Consider the following 17,941-nt stretch of genomic DNA (forward strand, 5'->3'; position numbering starts at 1 on the left):
TACCCACCAAAAACCACATTGGTCTCTTTTCTCCCATGCAGCAAGTGTTAATACCACCTTGCAAAATTATGCTGTTTGCACTTAATCATTTCAATTAATCTTTTGTAAATTACCCAGTACTTTGCAATTATAATATTTGCAGTTAATTTAGTGCCATCTCAAAAATAATTAGTTGCATAATATAAGCAATTAATATTTATTCAGGGTTTTTTCTCTTGCGGGGGGATATATAAATTGTCCTCAGTGGCCTTTCTGTATACCTAATTAGCACCTGTTTGAATTATTCTATAGGCTATGGACATTTCATTTGAAAAACAAATGCATTGCTAGTCCTGTGAACTCCTTGCAAATACACAGTTGTAAAAATTACTTTTCAGGGGAATAAAAAAGCACGTTTTCATACATCTTCTGGGTTTATGAGCTAGGCTAGGCTTTTAGGCTCTTGCACCTAAAATAGTTACTGACATTTTAAATGCCGTTAAAATGGAAGAAGTCTGATACCACAGTCTGATTATTTCCCATAATCAAGTACAGTATCCCAGAGTTGTAGCCTGTTTTGTTCAGTAGTGAAAAAGGAAAGCAGTAAGACTTCAAGAATATAGATGCTAGAGTAATTTTCATATTTCTGTACCTGCATATACAGTTCAGAAGTTGAGAACACTGTGTTAAACTTGTGGAAATTAAGCCAGATTGCTTCAATCTTGCAAGGAAGCTTCTAGGTAAATAGTAATTTTCTATTTAAATGCACAGAATACTGAGAAAAAGAATTTGATCTTTCTAAAAAGAAGATCTGAAAAAAACTGTTCGCAATCTCCACACATACAAAATTGAGAAATCAAAAATAAAGATACTTTTCTGGAGGTATGAGATGTTGGAACAGACTTTCAGCTCCTATAAATCAGTGCAGTTCCTTTGATTTCAGTTTAACAATATAAATTTACCCTGACAGAAATTTACCCTAGCCCAAGAATGGGAATTCCTGCCCATCATTATACAGGTGCAGGAAATCAAGAGTAACTGCAGGGATTGAAAAATTTGCTTACATTTGCATTTCACCAGCCACTGATTGGACACTTATCTCATTCCTGCAACACATTCTGTAAGACATGGGATGCCCTAGGTCTTCTCGTATTTTCCCTTTCTAGGGCACAGCAGGGGCCTTTTCCAGAAGCAGTTGGTTTTACACCTTGTGGCTGGGCTACAAGGAGATATCTATTCTGTGAGTATCTCCAAGGGTAGAAATTCTTGCTCAGAGAAGACTCACTGATACAGATCAAGCTTTGAGGCAGATCAAGTCTGATTTTTCTTTTCATGTTAAAACAGGATCCAGGTCTCGAGCTGGTCTCAAAAATTGAGAGAGACTCGTCAAAGAAGACTGATGGTGGCTTTGATGTCTTCAGGGAAGCTCACACAGCAGAGGAGGCAAGCAGCTGTGTTCTGCCTCAGCTGAAGCTTGTGTGTCTTTGCATTCAGTTTCAGGTAAAATTACCCGGGAGTTTCCAGATTAGCAAAATTACAAATTCCCGAGTTACTGTAGCCTGATGTTCTATAGTGAAGAAACTAAATTTCTTCCTAAGCAGAAACAAGTATTATTCTATAATATGCTAAACATCCAACTTGGAAGGAAACCAAAGCAGGATGATCCATGTCTCTCTCACAGAGACGTGGATCCCCCTCAGTGGGGCTGGGTTTAGCGCAAGTGTGAGTTTACCTGGTTGTCATGGAAGAGCACATCTACCCTTCAGTTCTGTTTTGGGGCTGGAAAAAAGCTCTCGTTTACGGCTCACAGGTGACAAACCATGTGTAGGCAGAAGCTCTGGACAAGTCCACAAAGCAGTTGGGCAGTCAGTGGGGGGCTCAATGAAAAATGAGAAGATGCATTTAACTTATTATTTGAGATTTTGCATTAGGGATGAGAACAGGGTTGAAACCTCCTCCCAAAATAAAGCAGCTGCAGATGGCAGCAGGCTATTGGAGCAGCAATACTACAGAAAATGTTTATTGTATCTCACTTATTCTGTGGAGCCCTGCTGGAATATCAGTGGAAGCCAGTACACCAAACCTAGCCATTTGTGTTGCATAATGCAGCTACTTACTGTTCTTTGGTATCGGAACTAACACAGCATGAATGTTTACACTACACTGGGACAGAAACTCTAGTAAAATATGTCCTTTGCCATTTAGCTTTTTAAATACCTAGTTTATGGCCGCCTAGTCTGTTTCAGTTCATTTTACTTTACAGGAATTAATAGGCTGCTCCATTTGTATCTTACATTAGTTGTATCTTGGGCATTTTAAGTTCCAAAATAGATTGGTTTTGCCCTAAGGTGTATTCAAACTCTAATACATATTTCTATTTCCCAGGCATGCGTTTTATTTGCAGTATATCTGCTTGTATTTTTATTGCATAAATTTGTCAATTTTCTTCAGTTTGTTTTCAGCATTGAATACAATAAAGGCAATTTAAAGAAACAGTCTGAAAACAATGTCTTAAAAGAAGAACAAGGCTACTTTGAAAAGTTAAACAGCATGCTTTGTAAAAGACAGTGAACTGTGATTGGGAATAAAAATAAATACTCCACAGCAGGAAATCGTTGTCTATTAAAATTTCTGTTCTTTCCCTCTGAGTGTTTTTATCATCAGTGATGTAAGTTACAAAGCTTATAAAGTCTTAAATATATATTAATCTGTTCAGATGATGCTTTGACTAAAAGATGCAGACCTTGAGAACTGCTGAGGAACTCAGTATTTTGGCCATAGTCTGGCAAGGAAAGGTCTGTTTCTTCAGCACATAACTACGTTATGTTCTTCCTCTCTTGAAATAAGCACAGTCAGATGTTAAGGTGCCCACCTGCTCTCCTGGGAGCTCTCAATATCCCTGAAGAGATGCAGTACTTGCAGTGCTCTCCTGGTAAAGGCCACACACCTCCCACAACAGGTAGGACTTTTCCAAAAAAATTTCCATTCCTACATTAACAGTCAGAACTGAGTTCTCTAGTGACAGAGTTCTTGCAATCACTGTGTGCCCTGTTTAAAGGCTTTTCCCTGGTTTTGATTAGGAGCACGGTACTGCTCTGTCTTCATATAGACCAGTGTACTAGAAAAGGGAACTCCCTTCTGTCAGCTTCTGTTCTCATCACTTGTCAGTCACAAACTTTGCAGTTTTCCTTCATTTGGGTGATGGGGGCAGGGAGGGAACAAATCTCTCTCTTTTTTTTTTTTTTTTCAGATGTCTCTACTTAAAGTGAGATAGCAGAGAGCTTTGCTGTTACAAGCATTTCTTAAAACTCATTTCCAAGAGCTTCTCTTCACTGCTCTGTCAAAACAGATTTTTTTTTTTTTCCTGCTTAGAAGTTGGTGGGAAAGGTTTTATCTCTCTTTTACTTCCTGTTCTGGTACTACTGGTTGAAGACTGTAGGACAGACCACTGATGCACAACAGTACCATGAACAAAATGTTCCTTGATTGTGTTTACATGACTGTGTGCCTCCTCTCTACCTACCCATTTTTTTCTTAGTCAGTTTGGTTTTTGATTGCAGAATGATTTGCATATTGCCTCCTAAAGCCTCTATGACTCCAGCTGTCCCTGATTCTTTCAAAATGCTTCCTATTTGAGGAATTGCATACAGTTCATCCCACCATGTATGGAGAGTGCTTTTTGCTAATATATTCGGTTTTGACCCAGCTCCAAAGATAATAGCCAACAGCTCTTCTCTGCTGATACTAAAGGGATGCTTGTTCTCTGAAGTGCTGCCTCATAAAAGCCTTTTAAGGATTTCACATTCATCCTCTAATTAAGCAGGTGTCTAAATCTGCAAAGCTGCTTCATTCTGAAATCCAACCTGCCTCCACTTCAAAGGTTGTTGTTTCTTTTCCCAAAGATTCTTTAAAAGTGCTTCTTTGACACTTCAAATTTGTAGGGTTATTTAAAGGCTTTGCTTCTCACCTGATTCCATACGTATTTTCCAAAAGTACTCAGAATACGTCAGATCTGATGAGGTGCCTCAAGGACATTCTTTAATAGTGGTGCTGGAGTTCATATCTTGGACTGAAGATCTTTAATTGCAGTGAGTAACTGGCTCTTCTGCTCAGCCTGATGACACAGGATCCATTTCATGCTTCTCCCATCAGGAATCTAAATCTTTCCTCTTTAGGGATTTTTTTTTTTGTTGTTGTTGTTGTTCTTCTTCTTCTTGGTTGGTTTTAGTTATGAGCAATATGTCAGTTTGTCTTTGAAACATCTAGAATTGGTCATACCCAAACTCTGGGTAAAGAAAGAATGCATTTACCCTACCTTTTCCCAGGGGTTCCAATATGGAACAGCTCCAAATACAACCACTGACTTACCAGAATGATGTTTTGCTTTATGATACTGAGAGAGGCACTGTGACTTCAGTGTAGGAAGTCTTCCTACACTTGAGTTTTACATCTGAAAATAAGCAGTCTTTTTTTGGAAAGAACGCCTGTGAAGTCATGATTAACTCAGGAACCCAACGTGAACTACCAACATCCTAAAAGAGCAAACTGAAAATACTTCTGCTTGTGTAAGAAAAAGACAGGTTTTATTTGCATTTATTATATCCTCAAGGAGACTCAGAGTTAACTTTAGAAGAAACAAGGAATTCCAAAGGAAGAGAAACCCATGTCCTACACCTACAGGATTATGTCCTACAACCACAGACTACTACTTTCCCATCTTGCATGTTTTCAAGAAAACAACATATGGATGAAATGAATTTGCCAGAGCAAGCAGAAGGAGATTACACCAGATGTGAGCCCTGTTCACTCACAGCGGTTACTCTGCGTTTTCTTGTGGATTTTTGCCTCTGCAGCACAGATCCAAGGTAACACCTAGAACCTGAAAACCCCAAAAGAAAACAGACGACTCAATCCTTATAGAGTTGCCTCCCCTGGTCCCACAGGCACTGTACTCTAATCCCAAGGGGGTAAGGACACAGGGTGTCTCACAGCAGGACCCCATGTTTTGCCCCAGGGTGCTCAGGGGCTCCCACACCATGCTGCCGTTCCCTTTTTTAGGGTACATGCAGACAATGTTATGGATGCTCCACAGGTAGCCCACAGGGCATGAAGAAAAGGAGAAGAGTTCCCACTGATCTTCCTCCACCCAGGAGCAGGAAGGAATGAATTATGCCTGAGGCAACCCTTCAGTTTCAGAGAAATACTTTAAAAACCAAAGGCCTTTTTCTCGTCTGGTTCATTATTTGCTGATTCAGGCAAGTGCTGGGGCAGCAGGAGGCTGCTCCCTTATCCTATTGCACAAACTGTTTTGGTGCCTGCCCTCTGTTTTCTCAGCCAGAAGTGGGTAGACTTTTCTAGCTGCAAAATCAGTATTTTTCATTACAGAGTAACTTGGTCTGCAGAACTAGAAAGTGTCCTGGTCCAACTGGGTCTAAAATGTGAACAAACTCAGATCTTTGAGGCATTAGAAACTTCTAAGAGTGGCAGTGGCTTTGCTTTTCCCTGGAAAACGTCCGTGGTACACACACACCTGGAATGCACTGCTGTGCTCCTCTGGTGAGGTCACAGTTTAGCACTTGTCTTTCTCAGTTCCACCTTAAATTGGATGTACAGTTCTTGAGACACATTTGGTGCATCAATCTCCTCAGGGCATTTCTTTAATTTAAGGCAAGGTGCAGAGACTCCAATTAACCTCAGATGAAGAGCCCCATAGTTCATTGTCCGTCTGGGAAAATGAACCTCAGGGAACAGCACTCTTACATCGCATGTCAGAACCACAATGAGAACTCATGTTTTTAGATCCTCCTCTGGCTAGTAACCTATTAGAACAGTGTGAACAAACAAGTTCATTAACCTCCCAGAGCCTTAAGTTTTTTTCTATGCAAAGAAGAAATTATATTTGCCATGGGTGAAACCTGGAAAAAAAAAATCAGCACAATTTAAGAACATCAGCGTGTGCTAACTCATTACACAGTGGTTACTTCCCTGAGCTTTTTTTACAGACAGAACAGGAATTCTTAGGGGTAAATGCACTGGTAAATACTGTTTTTCTGATGTTACTCACAAGATAATGTTCCTATCCACAGAAAGGCAAGTAACTAAGAGTTGCAGATTGTTTCATCTGAACGGTCAAAAGCACAAGGCTGACACTTGCCCAGAGCAAAATGAGCTAATAGGAATATGGTTCCTCCTGTTGGATGCTCCCTGCTAACTCCTGATCACTCATCCTTGGGCAGAGCAGAACCTACAAAAGGAGCTTCATCCTTACAGAAACACATGGCAGCACACGCAACAACAGCAAGATTCAAGCCTGTATTGGTTGAAAAACCTATCTGTCAATGTCACCTGCTTTGCCCCAGTAAACAGCTACATTCTAAACTGGGGTCCCCAAAACTGTTTTACTGATACTGGAGTAAAAAGTGGCCCCAAGATGATGCAGAGCAACCTGTAGGGTCATTCTCCCTGTACCTGTTTGCCATGTTGGCAGCCAGGAGCCATCTCCAGCCCTGCTATCACTCAGTACTCAACTCTGCCTCAGAAATTAGGTTTGACTTGAAGGTGGACAGATCAGCAGGAGTCTTGCACTGTTATCAGTTTCCCTTTCCATGCGGAGCCAACAAGCTGTGCAGAAACACCTGTATCTACCTGCAAGTTGTTTCAGGTCCTTCTGTGAGAAAAGCTGGTTCATCTAACAGACTCCAGAGGGTTGGCTCACACAGCAATTTCAAAAGGAAAAAACCTGTTAAATATAAAAAAATGATGGCACTAAAACAAGTGGAATAACCAGTGAACAAGTTAATTAGACACACCTGAGCCTCCCATGACTTAGGAGCGCCTCAGGGTTTGTTTCTGGGCGCAGCTCTTGCTCCTCGGGCAGCAGAGGGCTGTGGGATCTCACAGAAGGTAAGAGACAGTCCTGCTCACTGCTGTGTGTTTTGTTCTGAAAAAGGACACAGAAATCACTAGAGGCCATGCTTTAAACAGCCAGAAGCACAAACCACCGTGGAACATTTCATACTGGCCGGCTGCAATGGGCACTCTTCTGCGGTTACCTAAGCTTGTAGTCCTCAACATCTCTGGGACTTATTCTAGGGAGAAAATAAAGACAGAATATTTCTGCTAGCATTTCTGGTGAGCCAGGCTTGGGACACAAGGCTGCAGAAAATGTAAAAGTGGTTGAATTACAGACTCTGGGTTAGATATAAGCGAGCTTAATTCATCATTTACTGAGATGGAAACAAGGCAGTGATATAATAAATTGATTTCAAGGTGCTTCACTTTAATGATGGTATAAGACAGTACTTTGTGTTGTCACATGAGCAAAGGTCAGTGAACTGTCAGCCCTCATTACTTGGGCAAATGTTCTTCTGTGAACTCCCAAATGACTTCCTGGTACACAGAAATGAGTACATGTCTGTAATGGTTATCTTCAAAAATCAATAAGCATAAAGTTTAGAAAGAACAAAAAATCAGTTAATGGAAGGAATCATAATTAAAAGGTGCAAAAGAAAAGAAAGGCTTAAAAAAAAGCCACCAAGAAAAAAAAAACCCAACAAAAAACAACTCAAAGAGTCCCATGAGAGAAGAGTTAAAGAGTTAAGCATTCCTGAGTAAAATGATGGCCCACCTCTGTCTAAGGTACCCTGTCTCAGAAAAGAAGTAGAAAAGACAAAGGTACGAGGGACTTACAAACACATAAAGGAGAGTAGTGCAATCAGTCATGCACGGTGTATATTACATCTGCCTCCAGGATTTCACTTTATGCTCTGAATTTGCTGTAACAGTGGATCCAGGATCCCATGCAGGGCACATTTTCCTGAACCATTGCAAAACCCCAACCTGGTTTTGATCCTGCTTTTGCTTTGTGAACATTTCCATTTAGCATGTTGAACTGCCTACCATCATGCTCCTAGATCCAACCTGTCTTCCAGAACATTTTTTCCCCTCGTATTCATTGTTAGAATATCAGCAGATATTCATTAACCTTTTGCATGCTATTTACTAATCATTCTGCCTTTACAATATGCTCCTATTAAAATAATCATTCTGCATCTCTTTTTCAGTTCCACTGCAAGAGGAGTTTTCCTTCCTTCTGCCTCTTATGAGTGTTTAGCACCTGCCTTTGAAGGGAGGTCTAGACATGAGCAAAGTCATTCAGGAGAGAGAGCACCACCAACTTTTGAGAGCATTCTTCAGCCAGGCTCCTAAGTACGGTCCTCGAGTATGCCCAGCAAGTGTATGGCAGGTGAAATATTCCCTCCCCTAAGCAACAAAAAAAGAGGTGGCGCTTTCCCCCCCTCCCACTTTCAACATTTCACTTAAATTCATCACCACCAAATTCCATTTATTGTTCGCCCCAGACTCATCTTCTTTATCCTGGAGGGGAGAAGAAGGAATAAAAGGAGAAAGAGCAGCAGATCATAATAACAGAAGGAAGCAAACAGCACAAACTCATCCTTCTTCATGTACATGTCTGTAATGGTTATCTTCAAAAATCAATAAGCATAAAGTTTAGAAAGAAGGAAAATCAGTAAATGGAAGGAACCATAATTAAAAGGTGCAAAAGAAAATAAAGGCTTAAAAGAAAAAAAAAAAATCCCAACTCAAAGAGTCCCATGAGTGAAGAGTTTGAGTTAAGCATTCCTGAGATAGGGGAAAGTTTCTCCTGGACAGGGAAAAAAACAGACTTGGTCTGAGCAAACTAAGCAGGGAGTTGTAAAATGTCATTTGTGGAGCAAAAGGGAGGTTATACTCTAACACCAGAGAAAAGTCACAGGGCAAAAACACTCTCAGATTTTACTCCTGTTATTGACACCTTATATTATTACCTATGAAGGAAAATTCACCATCTGTCAGGAAAATTCACAATATGCAGAAAAAGATGAAATCCTTTGTGTTATTGAAGGGCAAATATTTTCTCTTAAGACTGCTTTATATTGGGTTTGCTTCTCTGTTAGATTTCAGCTTTTCTTTCTTACCTTCCTTGCAGCACAAATTATACAAAGGAACAAATTTTTTATTCCACTCAAGAGGCAGTTATGAGTACATTTAACTCATGAGCTGAGGTGAAGGCTTAAGTTCATCTTTAACCCATGCTTTATTGTATAAAGAATATCTGATAATTACTGTGCTTTCACCAAAGAGAGACTATCCATGGGAAACTGGGATGTGGTGCCTGTTGGACTTTATGGCCTTTGTCCATGATGACTAATTGGTCAATGAATAAAACAGATTACACAGTTCTCCAGTTAAGGAGTAAGTGGTTTTTTTCCTGTCTGGGACCTAATGACAGAAGGATCCCCATGAGTCTCCCACTAAGAAAGAAACAAGCAGTACATATAGTATAATGATGTGAATTCAATACCCACCCAATTTATTTTAAAATACATCTGTGCACATCCTTTGAAGATATCCTCTGGAAGAAATTCCTTTGTAATCTGTCCTGTTCCACTGGGGTTGGCAAACATCTGTGTGTGCAGCTGGGGGGAAGATGGGGGAATTTATTTTATCAGGTTTTCTCTAGTGAGGTTTAACCTTCCTTTGAATCTTTCAGCTTCTCTTCCTCTCCTAATGGCTTCCCTCAGACATTTCCTTTTTAGCAGTCCTACTGTGTGCAAGGTCCACGTTTGACTTAGATACTTAATTCAAGCAATTTGTACCAGGGGTTATTCTAATGCCAGACAGCTGGACCAAGCCCACTTCCATATTAAGGCAGATGCATGTGCCCAAACCCCTTTGATCCTGCTTCTCATCTTCCTCCAGATGCACTAATCAACAGCCAGCAGCAAAGTGAAAACTAAATAACAATGGTTTGTCTTTTGCTCCTTCAGCAATAAACCCTCCCATTTGCTACCTAAGGCAAAGATAAGCCCTGTAAAGAGGTCAGAAACCCCAGCATCTGTTGCACTGATTTATTCCCACATGGAATAAAATACTTTATTTGAAGTCCCTTATTAGACAGTTGCATCATGTAGCATTTTCCTTCTTCTAGGAGAAGACAGGAGATGGTGAACACTGAAAGAGAGAGAGAAAGAAGATATGCACTAAAGTGAGCAGTGGCAAAAGCACTGGGCAAGGCAAAGAACAGGGGAAAGGAAGGTGAGCTGAGGGAACAGAAGCGGAAAATGATAGTGAAAAAATACTTAGTAAGCTCTGGTTTCCAGGACTAGGCTTGCTGAACTCTTTTCACACAAAATTTCACAAAAACATCAATAAAGACTGGAATACTTAAAAGGTACCTAAATAGAGCAGGTGTACAGACCCTATGGGAGCTTCGAAGCAATATGGTTTGAGTCAGCTATATATAAAAAAACCCATCTAGAGAGTTTGGCCTATTTGAGTGTCTGTCAAGTGGAGAAGAAAGAGGTTGTTTTTAATGATAGTTTGGGACTCAGATACAGATGAGAAAACAGACTGGCTTTGTCCCACCCTTCAAAAAGGTCGGCTGTTCCTAATGCACAGGTGCCCAATTAGGACCTTACATGTATTTTTGTACACTTTCCACGGGTTCAGGAGAGGACATCTCTCCTCCTGGACCTGACCCACATGTGGAAGGAAAGGCCACGGCAAGTGCTGTCCCCACATGGTGGCCAACCCCAGGGGACAGGGGCAGGACATGGGCCAGACAATGCCCAGGGACACGGCCCAAGGGCCCGGGGCACTGCAGCCCTCTCAGGAGGGCAGAGATGGGCAGGTGGCCATGTCCTCCTCAGGGGAGCTCAGGGGTCCAGATCACTGCTGCCAGCACAACGCCAGCCCTGTTCCTGCCAGGAGGGTGGAGGGGACACAGCCCCGGCCACCCTCACCAAGGGAGGGAGGGAGAGAGGCTCCGGGCTGCCGGGCCCACGGAGCTCAGCCGCTCACCTGAGACCCGCTGCACACCTGGGTAATGCGGCAGCTGGTGCGTTACCAACTCTACCACCACTCTCTGGTACACTAGGGTGGCTCTCGGTGCCTCTGGGGAGCAGGTGGAGTTGTGTGAGCGATGTGGTTGCCGCGGCCACCTCCGCCTGAGGGGAGACCGGAGCGCCCCGAACGGACAGCGACGTGAGGGCTGCGAGGAGGGAAGGGAGGGGAGGGGAGGGGAGGGGAGGTGTCCACTCGGCTCCCGGGGGCTGAGGGAAGGACAGCCGGGAGCGGCTCCTCCGGCCCGGCTCCTTTGCCTATCACCGGCTTTGCTGCGGGCTGGGTTTCGGTCACTTTGAGTCTCGCAGCCGCGTGGGCCTGGCTGTGCTTCCCGCCCCTCCGTGCCGCTCTGGGGGTTTGTCTGGGGCCGGGACATCTCCCCTCCCTGCCGCTCCCCTCAGGGCCGGCAGGTTCCTCTGTGCCTCTCGCAGCCTCTCACGCTTTGCTGCCTGTAGTGTGGGGTCGCAGTGTGCTTGTAGCTTGGCACTCTCGGGCTGTGTCCCTGGTGAGCAGGGCTCAGGTCCCGGCACAGCCTGGCACTCTGCGCTGAGCAGGGCTCAGGAGCGGCAATGTCGGGGTCACCTCCCTTCGGGGTGCTTGCCCTGGCAGGTTAAAATCCTCCTGCAGGGCCTCTTCCTGCTCTGCTTCACCTTTCCGGTTGTGCTGTTTTGCTCTTCTTCCCTCACTTTTCACCACAACCCTGTTATTAAACATGGGTAAAGCAGAAACGTAAGTATAAAACACTGCATCGTGCATAGATGAGCTGGAAAGCACTCTTGGGCATGCATTGCTCCAGTCCTAAACCAACATGAGAAAAATTCTCATGTTGTCGTGGATCTAAAGAGGGCAATGCAAAATCTCTCTTATACCACATCTTCTCTAATTTCTGAGACCTTTGTCACCGTTTGCTGTCAGTACTTACTGCTTTGAAATGAGAGATCCACAGTGGTATGCGCTGTGCCTGTTCACGGACAGGCCCTTCCTAAAGATGATAAATTCCTAGTAAAAGTAGAGGGGAAGTAAAGGAAAGGGAAAACAGCTTGTGCAAGGTCATGCAGAGGTCACCGGGGGAAAAAAATTAATTGGGTGGTTAAAAAAAAAAAGTGACAATTCCAGTGTTTTCCACCTTGATTCCCCACATCAGTGGCACTGATGACACAGCAGCATGTCCAGTGATCTAGTGTCATCATGTAGATTTGGTGTCACAGGCTTGAAGGTTTCTCTGACCTAACTCAAATGATTTTGCAGAAATAGAAATTTTAAGGAAGAGCTACTTGGACTGTGAATGTGAAAAGTGATGCTCATGGTTGTGTGTATCTGTGCATTTTTAATCTAATGGACAGAAAGTTGCAGAGAATTTAGAGAGGGATAACCAAAAGCAGTATAGAAGCTTCCATGAAATTTACAGGGAAGCTTTCATTCAAACAGATTTGTTTTAAGAACCCTTAATGAAAGCTAAAGCTGTGTTATGGAGGTCCAGACAATAAATAAGAGAGAACAACTAAGTAAGACTCCATAAATCCCAAGTGCAAAGCTTGTTTTATGGAAATTCACAGAATATACACTTGGAGATAGCTTCATCCTTTGGTTGTTGATTTGAACCTGAGCAAGACAGAAGAATGAAAATAATTTTATCTCAGACACCCCACTAGAAATGCAGAATGCCAACATTCTTCAGTTTGTCTCTTGCCTACAGGTCTCCCTGTTTCCGTCTCCCTTTTCTCTCCTCTGCATGCAGACATATACAGAAAATAAAATTAATTAGCGAATTTGTATTAATCCTTAGCTGCAAAGTTATCTTGACTTTTTGAGAGTTAAAGGCAGATTTACTCCTCCACAAGCATCTAAATAATGCTCACTCTCTAGTCCCCTGTCTCTTCATTAAATTTTACTTTGTCAGTTCTTTTTAAAATTTGTCTTAGCAACTCGCCAATGCATTTTTCAACCATGGTGTAAATATGACTGACTTTAGTACGAGTGGTTTCTGCTCAAAGGCCACAGAGGCAAGCCTAGAGCCCAGACCAGGGTAAAATCCTAACTAATTGTCTACTCTCTTAGTGCATAATCAGATTTCCCAACTCCGGTGATTTTGTCAGTACACCATGCTCACTATATAATGTTTTAATCCATCCCCACATGCTTCATTCACACTATTCAACATTCCAAGTACCATTCCTCCTCCCCATCTGTCTGGCACATGGATTGCCAAACACCTTTCCTCGGCTGGGTCTTTGTGAAGGTGATGCAAAAAGAGATGCAGGGAGGCTCTTGCTGAAGTCCTGCACAGCCCCAGGACTGCTGTGCTGGAGGAGTGAAGTCCCCAGAGCTCGCCTTGGAGTCCAGCAGCAGCACCAGGTTTGGTTCACTGGAACCAGTGCTGCTGTCTCCCCGGCAGATCTGGAGATCTTCAGGCTACATGAAATTCTTTCACCACAAGGTAATGCCTGTCCTTTTCTAACTTTGAAACATGCATTTATGTAACCTTTGGGGTTTTATTGTATATTGGACGTGTTTTATTCTCATACTTTTCATCTTCATTTTTCTGTTGTAATAATCTGAAATGAAAGTAAAAATAAAGTAGCATTATTCATCCAGCAGATGGTCAGTGGGCCACCAAGACCAATTGCTTTTATTAACAGCCCTCATTCAAGTAATGAGTGGCCCAGTTACTCCTGGTCATAGGTCCAGTGGCTCAGCAATTGGTTCAAGTGGATCAGAAACAGCACACTGAGCCAATCCTTAAATCATCCATTGCTTTATTGCCAGCTTCATATGGGTTATAAAATGAAATAAGACAAAACTGATGTTATGCTGATGGTTAAGTTCTGCCACTGAGCACTAAAGAGAAGGTTGATAGACCAGCTTTTAAAGATGCTGTCTGACTAACCTGGAAATACAGGCATTGTCTGGCAGAGGGAGGTTCTACATTTTTGACTTTGTATTGATTTTGATTGCCAGTGCAAGTACTATTTAAGCAAGAAACTATTCCTCTAGGGCCCTCCACTTAATAGTTATTGTAGCCTCCTTATCCTGTTCAAATGAAGAGAATCGGATTGCTCTGGGTTGAACAGCTGCTTGAAGTCAATCTCTGTGTCCACTGTTAAGGGAAACAACGTTAGTGAAGGGAAGCAGAAGGCAGCATATCAAAATGATATCCTCAAAGCATTTTCCCCAGATGTCTCGAGAGTTCATGGGCTATTATGAAGCATAGAAGACATCTGGTCACATTTTTATAATCTCATCAGTGTATATAGAAAAGTCTTCTCCTGTTTACCTTGTCAAGAGCCACAGAAAGGCTTACATATTTCTTTATATGCTTATTTATCTCATTGCTATGGGAACATACTGATTCTTAACTATCCAAATCAGCTTAATGTGTCGTTAAGTCACCAAGTTCTTTTGCTGTAACATCTGACTCTCTCCTGCTTATTTATAGCTCTTCATTGAATCACTTTGTGGAGCAGGAGGCTCGGAGATATTTTTATACTGTGTTATGGGGCGTGTTGTCTTTCATCTGCAAGTGCTGTGAAATCACCCTTTCCTGCTCAAGAGTACTATTGTACTTTTGTTCAGTGTTAACTACACCTTGGTGTGGTTTGTGGGAACACTTTACTTCTCCCCTGGAAGGAGAATACTAAATTGGCTGATTCTGCAGGCACCACTGCAGCTTCCAAAATCCAGGCATGATGAATTTTCTCTGGTGCCCTGCTCCCACAGGTTGACATGGGCTGCCCAGCCAGGTTTACTGGCTGCTCTGGAATCCCAATTAGACCAAAAACATATTGCAGAGCCTAATTTTGATGAACAAACATAGCAGTCTTTATTTACTGTGATTTGTCATCTTGACCTGGTTTGATGTGGACATTTCTTTCCTAAGAATTAATTAAAGCAGAAAAATAGAAAAATTTTCTGGATTTGTTTTGCCCGGAGGACAGCATATTGTACTCTGTTGCAACATTTGACAATATTTCTTAAGCCAAGACTTTTTGTTTAAATTGCCAACATACTGGACAATTTATTTCATTTACATGATCATATTTCTGAAGACCACATAAGCCATGCTGCTATCCATGAGGAGTGTTTTTGCTATCTGCTTCTCGTTACCTATTTTGACAGAGGTCTGTATGAAATGTCTTCATTTATCTGCATAACTATTCAAGTTGTTTGTTTGGGGTTTTTTTTCAGTCTTCCCTTCTACGTCTAGACCAACCCTAAACCTGTATGTGGTGTCCAGTCTCTGTTCTCTTCCATCTCTGCCAGGGATACAAGCAGTTCCTTTGGAGAATGACATGGTGTGGCATGTCAGTGCTCACTAACGCTGTTTGCTGTAGTCTGAGGGGTTTCTCTGAGCAAGGGCCACTTTTCTGCTACCTAAATTCTGCATGAACAAAAGTAGTTACTTAATAGCTGTACCATGAGAATAATGTGTCAGACCTGCCTCATGCTGTTGCAATTGTTGGGTCATACTCACAAAATAAGCTTTACAAAGCAAAATGGTTCTCCCTTGCCACCCTGAATTGTGAAGAGAAGGAGTTCTAATGTGTTGTATACATCCTAAAGGAACAGAGGAATTGAATCCATTCATACTGGAGGCCACTCCTTTGGCGGTTACACCCAATGCCTCCTTCCTGATAAAGGAGCCTAAGTGGTAATGCCCTGATTTCAGGGCTGGCCTGGGATGCTTCCAGGTGTTCTGTCACATTTTCCCTGGAGAAAGCAAGCTGTACTCCAGTACTTGGTGCAGCAGGAGCTGCCAGGAACCTGCCGCAGTTCAGTGAAAAGCATCAGCTTACGATGCCCTAGTAAAGGCATGAAACTGGATGGGGTAGCCAGGATCTGCAAGATCCTGCCAGGTGACTGTGCCCTGTGTCTTCCTTCAGCAGGAGATAAACTTCTGGACCAGGCAGTTGCAGCCTTTCTGGCCTAGGACTCTGCACCACTTTCCTTGGCAGCAGCCTGGAGCAGATACTGGATGATGGTGGCTAGTTGCATAAGGATGTTGGAGAACAGGCTTCTTCTGCAAGAGGTCGGTGGGAGTGGTTTGTTTGCTTGGGGTGTGAGGATAGATAGACACCAACTGGAGTTGAAGGGTTGCTTGCAGAAGAAGGAATATTTGGCCACAGCTCAGGAGAAATGCGTGAGAAACCACTGAGGTGAATTGAGAAACTGGAGGGAGAAAAGAAATCAAGCTTAAAGAAGGTTCACCCCTGTTGCTATATGGGGATTTAGTCTCACAAGAGGTTACAGTTTATTTATAAGGAGTTCAGCATCTTGAAAATTCAAAACTGTGGATCTGACCTTTTAGCCTTAATATACCTACCGTGCCTTGAGTATTGCAAGAATGATGGGGTTCTTCAGCCTGGAGAAAATGAGAACATTTTCTTATTGCTCCCTACAACTACCTGAAAACAGGTTGTAGCAAGGTGGGATTTGGTCTCTGCTCCTAAGTAACAGGACAAGAGGAAATGGTCTCAGGTTGCTCCAAGGGAGGCTTGGATTGGATACTGGGAAAAATGTCTTAACTTAGAGGGTGTTCAGGCATTGGAACAGATTGCCAGGGTGGTGGTGGAGTAACCATCCCTGGAGGGGTTTAAAGGACATGTAGCTGTGGTACTTGGAGACACAGTTTAGGGGTGGGCTTGGCAGTGCTGGGTTAATGGTTGGGCTGGATCATCTTAAAGGTCTTTTCCAACCCCAGTGATTATGAGACTCTATGAAGATCCAAAGTCAAGCTGAGTTTAGAGCATATTTCTTGCCATCGTCTCACACAAAGACTAAGTTAAAACAGCCAAATGACGCAGCTTTTCTCTCACAGTGAGCAAGGCAGCTGGTGTTTTAATGAGAGCTGTGCTACCCCAGAAATGTCTCATCTCCTCCCCAGTGCATTGGCTCTATTGCCAGCCCTGCAGCACAGACATGTAATTGAAATGGTGTTGGAGATGAGGCTGGAGTAGGTGGTGTATTCTGAGAAAGGGAAGTTCCCAGCCGTCCTGTGGTGATCAGTTCATGCTATCCACAGTGAGGAGAATGCTTTGCTTCCTTTCTCCACAGGTGATGGCAGCACCATCTGCAAAGTATTTTGTTATTAAATGAAAAATAATGACCTGTGTTTGTCATAGTGGTAGTTGTTTGTTTAGTTTTTTTTCCTGCTTGTCTCTATGTATGCCCGTATGTCCATTGCAAAGGGACAGTGAGCTGGTTTTGTCCCTGATGTGGTGCCCTCTGGGTTCAGTATCTGTTCCTGGAAGGAGGGACACTGGCGCCAGTTGAAGCAGGGCTATTGATATTAGGTGTGTATATATGATATGCTGTGTACATGTTTCATCTCCAGGGTTTTCATGTCAGTACTTGAAAACCGTGTTTTGCTGGAGGGATGCCATCTGCAACTCCCAAAAGAGCAGCTAATGAGTGTGCCAGTTCCTTCCTGAAGTGGTGCAAGAGAGCCTGTCCCACCTGGGTAAACAGAGCCCGTGCTCCTCCCAGGCCTCTGCTGGCTGCAGCTCTGACTGTGAAAAACGCTTGGACAGCAGAGGCACCTGGCACAGGTGACTTTTGGGGAACGTGTTGGTTTCCAGGTTTTAGATGCTTTATTTTTCCAAGGCTAACACACCCTCACAACTCACACAAGTTACATATTTGTAAGTGGGAAAAGGCAATAAATTTCTCCTTCTAACTTACCTGCAGCAAGAAGAGTAAAGCTTTGACATAAGGTGTGAAATCATAGTGGAGTGCTTTTATTGACGCTCACCCTAGAGCTAAATTACATTTTTCCAGGACTTCAAATGGAGCAATTTTAATCTTGTTCTGATTTGATAGTGCAGTCTGTTTTCAGTTCCTTGAAATGGGTTTTTCCAGCCGTGTTCTTTGTTTTTCCAACCCTGCTCTCTGCTTAGCCAACAGATTGAACTTAGCACTAGTAGGGAGCTTGTCCTGAAAAAGCAGAAGAGAGCAGGAAATCCAGTGCTGCACTGAAAATAGCAATTTGCTTATGTTTTAAGAAATCAGATAATTGTATCCTTGCAAGGGGTGACCTACAGGTGAATTTGCTTAGTTCAGG

This window comes from Chamaea fasciata, unplaced genomic scaffold (genome assembly GCF_029207755.1).
Source record: "Chamaea fasciata isolate MVZ Bird 193981 ecotype frontalis unplaced genomic scaffold, bChaFas1.0.hap1 SCAF_11, whole genome shotgun sequence".
In the NCBI taxonomy this organism is placed as follows: Eukaryota; Metazoa; Chordata; class Aves; order Passeriformes; family Sylviidae; genus Chamaea; species Chamaea fasciata.